Raw genomic sequence first — 6,571 nt, 5'->3', positions numbered from 1 at the left:
TGGATTTTTCGAACAGGTTTGTTCAAAAGTGTCTGAAGTTTAAACCGGAGCCTCATATTGTTTATTTGGTGTTAATAGTGTCAATAAAATTGTTCAAACCAAACCAAAAACCCACACACAAGAGGTAGGATCGGGCCTAAAATTCCATCCCGACCCGACGGGGGGTAATAGCAGCCCATCAATCCTAATCCCCTCTCGCGCCTGCTTCTCTGGTCCAGACGGTGCTGGTGCAGAACGCACCGCTGAGCATGCCGTCGGCGCCGAGCGCAACGAGTGTGAAGTCATCCGTCGCTCGGATCCTCCACACAAAAAAAGAATCAAAGAACAATAATGAGTGGATCATTTAAAAAAAGGCAGCTGGAGAGAAGCCTGGCCCAGCCCGAACTTGAACATAATGATTGACCCTCTTGGCTGCATTTTGCATCGGGCTTTTGATCGAGGTGACCTATAGACTCGCTTATTTTTTTGGCATAGTCTGAAATTTATGGCGGGCCAAATTAAATCATTCAATGGGGGGCCTTATGTTTTACATATCTGGTGTAATATAATGCATACATGCTGCATTTTCAGACTGATCAACTTCTGACTCTGCACTGATCTTTGTGAATCTCTGTAAGACAGCAGTGACCTTTGCTCTTTGTCTGTACTCCCTGCTCAGAAATTTAAGCTTGAATCTGTGAATCACGTGCTTGAAACAGCTTTTTATTGTGGGAAAAGTTTGGCAGGTGCTTAAATGGACTTCAAGTGGCACAATCAGAAATAGAACATGACAATCACAGACTTTGATGTGAAAGTAAGTAAAAGCTGAAGGAAATGATTTTCCCAGAATTGACTGCAACAAAGCCATGTCCCACTGATGAGAGAAATGTATCATTTTTGTGCACTTGCTTCCTTGCGTGCACTAATGGTCGCCGTCTGAATTATTAATGAGTTTATTGGTTTTTTTTGTGTGTGTCGGATACCACAAAGGCAAGCTTAGGTCGGCAGTGTCGTGTACTTATTGAAGCCTTGATACTTAAGTACAGGATAGAATGCAATGTTTTTTTTTTGCCTCACATAATATTTGTAGGGACATAATAATGAGTGCTAGATATTGATGGGGACACGTCCCCTCCATCAGTGCCGAACCTACACCATGGCTCTGGACCTCTTGAAATTCAAACGCATTTCTGGATGTTCATGATTCACAGAGAAGTACCAGGGTAAGCAAATGATGCGCCCTTGTTTATTGTAAAGAATAACTTTATTGTTTATAAAACCTTGATCACTTGCCATGTTCATGATTCGCTGACTGAATATGTACCAGGGTAATGTATGATTGTTAACTGTGAAATTACATGACTAAAGATCTTACTGAATAAAATATTTGATCAGGCGTTCGGTTATCTAATGGAAGTCTCTAGACCTCATGTCTATCCTTTGATTTGAACTACATACAGTGGCTTGCTAAACTATTTGGCCCCGTTGAACTTTGTGACCTTTTGCCACATTTCAGACTTCAAACATCAAGATATAAAAGTGTAATCTCTTGTGAAGTTTCAACAATAAGTGGGACACAATCATGGTGTGGAACACACTTTGTTGGATATTTTAAACTTTTTTAACAAATTAAAACCGAAAAAGTGGGTGTGCAAAATTATTCAGCCCCTTTACTTTCAGTGCAGCAAACTCTGTCCAGAAGTTCAGTGAGGATCTCTGAATGATTCAATGGTGATCTAAATGACTAACGATGATAAATAGAATACACCTGTGTGTAATCAAGTCTCTGAATAAATGCACATGCACTGTGATAGTCTCAGAGGTCTGTTTAAAGCGCAGAGAGCATCATGAAGAACAAGGAACACATCAGGCAGGTCCGAGATACTGTTGTGGAGGGGTTTAAAGCTGGATTGGGATAAAAAAAGATTCTCCAAACTTTAAACATCCCAAAGAGCACTGTGCAAGCAATAATATTGAAACGGAAGGATTATCAGAGCACCGCAAATCTACCAAGATCGGGCCGTCCCCCTAAACTTTCAGCTCATACAAGGAGAAAACTGATCAGAGATGCAGCCAAGAGGCCCATGATCACTCTGGATGAACTGCAGAGGTCTACAGCTGTGGTGGGAGAATCTGCCCATAGGACAACAATCAGTCGTATATTGCACAAATCTGGCCTTTATGGAAGAGTGGCAAGAAGGAGGCCATTCCTCAAAGATATCCATAAAAAGTGTCATTTAAGGTTTGCCACAAGCCACCTGGGAGACACACCAAACATGTGGAAGAAGGTGCTCTGGTCAGATGGGACTAAAATCGAACTTTTCGGCCACAATGCAAGACGTTGTTTGCGTAAAAGCAGCACAGCTCATCACCCTCAACACACCATCCCCACCGTCAAACATGGTGGTGGCAGCATTATGGTTTGGGCCTGCTTTTCTTCAGCAGGGACAGGGAAGATGGTTCAAATTGATGGGCAGATGGATGGAGCCAAATACAGGACCATTCTGGAAGAAAACCTGATGGAGTCCGCAAAAAACCTGAGACTGGTACGGATATTTGTCTTTCAACAAGACAATGATCCAAAACATAAAGCAAAAGTTACAATGGAATGGTTCACCAAAAAAACGTATCAAGGTGTTTGAATGGCCAAGTCAAAGTCCAGATCTCAATTCAATTGAGAATCTGTGGAAAGAACTGAAAACTGCTGTTCACAAACACTTTCCATCCAACCTCACTGAGCTCGAGCTGTTTTGCAAGGAGGAATGGGCAAAAATATCAGTTTCTCGATGTGCAAAACTGAAAGAGACATACCCCAAGCGACTTGCAGCTGTCATCGCAGCAATAGGTGTCATTACAAAGTATTAACTCAATGAGGCTGAATGATTTTGCACACCCACTTTTTCGTTTTTTTTTCATTTGTTAAAAAAGTTTAAAATATCCAATAAAGTGTGTTCCACTTCATCATGATAGTGTCTCACTTATTGTTGATGCTTCACAAGAAATTACAATTTTATATCTTTATGTTTGAAGTCTGAAATGTGGCAAAGGGTCACAAAGTTCAAGGGGGCAAATAGTTTCGCAAGCCACTGTATGTTGTCCACAATACCCTTAAATATTATAATATAGCTTCGTCCAAAAAGAATTGCAGTAAATTCAATCTGGATGGGGAAAGATGTCCGCCTAGTGGTAAGCTTAAAACAACAATCTTGAGCCCTGAACATCTGTTAACAATCCCAAAAGATCAACAGTGTTGGAATTGGCCACGACCATGGCATTTAAAATGGTTAGTTTTATTAGACAAAGCTCAGCGACTCATACGGATAAACTCTTGATAAACAAATACCTTCACACCACTGACAATTCTAGCCTGAATATTTCACATCTTCATTGCTTTATTGACAAAAACGTGCCCAGTAGTACAGCGCGAAAGTGTCCCAGCGCAAAAACTACACAAAAACTACCCACGCACAAACCACACATGCATTCATACTGTAGAGTAAATTGTTTTACAGTATATTTATTTAATTCAAAATCAAATTATCTGGTTACCTAATCGGCCAGCAGGTAGGGCTCTTGGTTTCCCACCCGAATTAGTTTGACATTGCCTCATATTGTCTCTAGCATTTATCATGAAGGAAGCAATACTCTAATCATATCTTTATTTTAGCCTTAAATGATCCATTTTCAGTTCATTGATATGGATAATGATCCATCAGTCCAGAAAGAAAATAGTAGAGACACACAAATAAAGAATGCATGTGTTTGATACTAACAAACTAAATTTACTTACATGAAAAAGGGGAATTGGATCACACAAAAGCATAAATTGACATTGTTGACAAAAGCCCTCGCAGTCTTAGAAAACGGGAACGGGGAAGGAAATTTTAAAGTAATCATCGATCCATAAACGGTGTTAAAACACTCAACTTTTTTTAATGATCAGGAATTATTTTCATAGCATGTCCGAAATGAATTGCCCCTGCACCAAAACAGTCCATTGTGAAATATTTTATTGGTTTACCTCACGAGAACCTAAAGGTTTCTTGTTTATCTGAAGAAACAAAGCCCAATCCCTGCCAATGGACCTGCCTGGAATGCATGAAGATACCCGAGTGCCTAGAAAAAATGGGGGGTATTTTTTCTGTTTTGGATTACTTATGCGTTGACCACAGCACCAACTCAACGTAGATAAAGTTAAAAAGGACGTTTTCATCTGTTCTAAGGTTAGTCATTATAGTATTTGAGGCAACACTTTGCTGGATGGAAATATAAAGTTATTCATAACATTAACATCAATAACGTTAGCTAATGTTACCTCTCGGCTGCGTTATACATCATGTTTGTTAACTGGGAGTTCAGTGTGGACTGTTATGTGCTAGCTTTTTTACGTTGGTAATCATATGAGAGCTGTTGTCCAAACGGCTTTAGTCAACATCAGATTTTACCCCCCAAAAAAATCAAAATACAGTGTGCAGTGTGAACCTAGCCAATATGTTAACTTTTGGAGCATAGCTTTTTAAAATTACCCATAAATAACCAAGATAACAAATGTTAGCAATTTTTTCGGAATGATTCAACGTAAATACTGTAGCACCACACTAACTGAGAAGCACTCGTGGTAGCCCACAAATGGTAAAAAGGCTTGTCCTTGGAAAATATGTAGCTTAGACTCAGACAAACTGTAGCTTTTCATAGACCTTCTCTCATGAATATTGATGTCACATTTTGTGGTTGTACTTCGACATGGTTTGTTAGCTGGTTGTGGTACAGTACTGTACTTTATTTGAAATGATTGCACTACAGCAGGGGTATTATACTCGCAGCCCAGGGGCAATTGTGGCCCCCAGGATGATAGTTAGGGCCCCTGCCCTAATATGGAAATTAAAGGGACAGTGTATATTATTCGCCCACTAGATGTCGCTGTATTCTGTCGTGCCACCGAATATAAGTGCTAAAAGCACAACGGAAGAAGACAAAATACGGAGATTCAAAGTGACCAAAACGCACCTTATTACTTTTGAAAAGAAGAAAAAGAAGAATTAAAAAAATAGATGGATAAAAAAAGAAAAAAGAAAAGAAAAACGACAAAAAAATAAAAAAATAAAATTGAAAAATAAAAGACTGAAAAGAAAAAAATAATAATAAAGAGAAGTAGAAAAATGAAAAGAAAAAAAAATTAAATCCCCATCTTTGTTTTCTAAAATTCCTTTGTTTTCGTTCTTTCCCTTTTTCTTTCTTTTTCTCCATTTTCCTTTTTTTTTGCTTTCTTTTCCCTCAGTTTTCTGTATTCCCGTTTTCCATTTTTGTCTATTTTTCTCATTTCTTCTTCCTTATTTTTTACTCTTTATACAAAAAATGATCTTAACCCGTTGTTTTTGTCTTTTTTTTAAGCTAACTAAAATTGGAAGAAAACGGGTGATTTCAGTCTTTGTAGTTTGTAATCTTCCTTGCACTCATTTATGGCTGGACTACACATTACAGCGATATCTCGTGGACACATATAAAACACTGTCTTTTTGAGAAGAGCAGACCTCACCCGGACCCTAGTATCAGCGGCTCCCAACTAAATTAAGATCATACCCCTGCACTTCAGGTGTATTGGCTTCTCTAGCAGCTGACATGCTTTTTAGTGAAAAGGGTCTGGATTTGGGAAACACTCTTCTGAAGCGATGAGAGAACAAGTGCGCAGTACTCGCTTTATTAAATACGCAGTGCACTATTACAGTCGCTAGGGGGCATAGTAGGCCAGTTCTTTCAAACAACATTTATTTGCGCTTCGTCTGGGTATAAGAATTCAAGAGTTAAAAGAAGCAATCAATCAATATTTGGTAGCATTTTTGAAATATTAGTCTCTATAAAAACTACTTTTGGTTTCTAGCTGTGAAAACCCTGCGGTGCAATCAGAAAACCCCCAAGGTAACGTGTATTTTTATTAAAAACATTCGGCGCTAATAAGAATTTGGCAATAATTTAGCAGTGAGTTAGCATAGTTGAACTTAAGTACTGTAGTTGTATTTGAACATGAGCGTTAACTTATGTTAACTTAAACCGGTTTACTTCACAACCATCAGCAGTTTGGGAGAAGCTTAGTTTTAGCCTTTTACGACACACCCTTTTGACAAATCTCGAGTCATCATTATTTAGGTCCTTTGGCAATACTTGTTCTTTATTGTACTATTCTGATTTCATCTTGTAAACTTACAGTTAAACAGTACTGAAACATGCGGTATTACATATTGACCTTTCAGTTTAACGTGTATATATTTTTCTAGTGTTGGTTTAACTTCCGAAATAAAGTACAAAGGGTCTTATTATATTTTTTGTTGTGTATATTGTTATGTTACAGGTGCTTGAAATGCTCCAAAATGCTTGCATTTTAATGTTGTGTTTTTAAAGATTGAAAAGTGCTTTGATTTTAGGTGAAGTGCTTGTAAATGCTTCAAATTGTTGCCAAGTTTGCTTAAAAATGACAGCGGCACTGCTCCTTGTTGGCTTCGCTTTGCCATTGCGGGGGCGGCAGTAGCTCAGGAGGTAGAGCGATCGTTTTAGGATTAAGGGATCCCAGTTCGAATCCCGGCTTGTCCGTGTTACA

The 6,571-nt window shown here is 38.7% G+C and overlaps 1 protein-coding gene across 1 annotated transcript in view; it reads left to right on the top strand.

The window, feature by feature from the left end:
* The first annotated feature begins 5,778 nt into the window (after window positions 1-5,778).
* nid2a (nidogen 2a (osteonidogen)) overlaps window positions 5,779-6,571 on the top strand; it is a 61,323-nt gene continuing 60,530 nt past the window's right edge. The window contains exon 1 of the mRNA XM_088331458.1: window positions 5,779-5,895. The gene's annotated coding sequence lies outside the window, so the exon portion shown is untranslated. The remainder of the gene's footprint in view (window positions 5,896-6,571) is intronic.

This window comes from Urocampus carinirostris, chromosome 3 (assembly GCF_059441175.1).
Source record: "Urocampus carinirostris isolate Australia breed hairy pipefish chromosome 3, RoL_Ucar_1.0, whole genome shotgun sequence".
Lineage (NCBI taxonomy): Eukaryota > Metazoa > Chordata > Actinopteri > Syngnathiformes > Syngnathidae > Urocampus > Urocampus carinirostris.
This window is presented reverse-complemented; position numbering and strand designations above follow the sequence as displayed.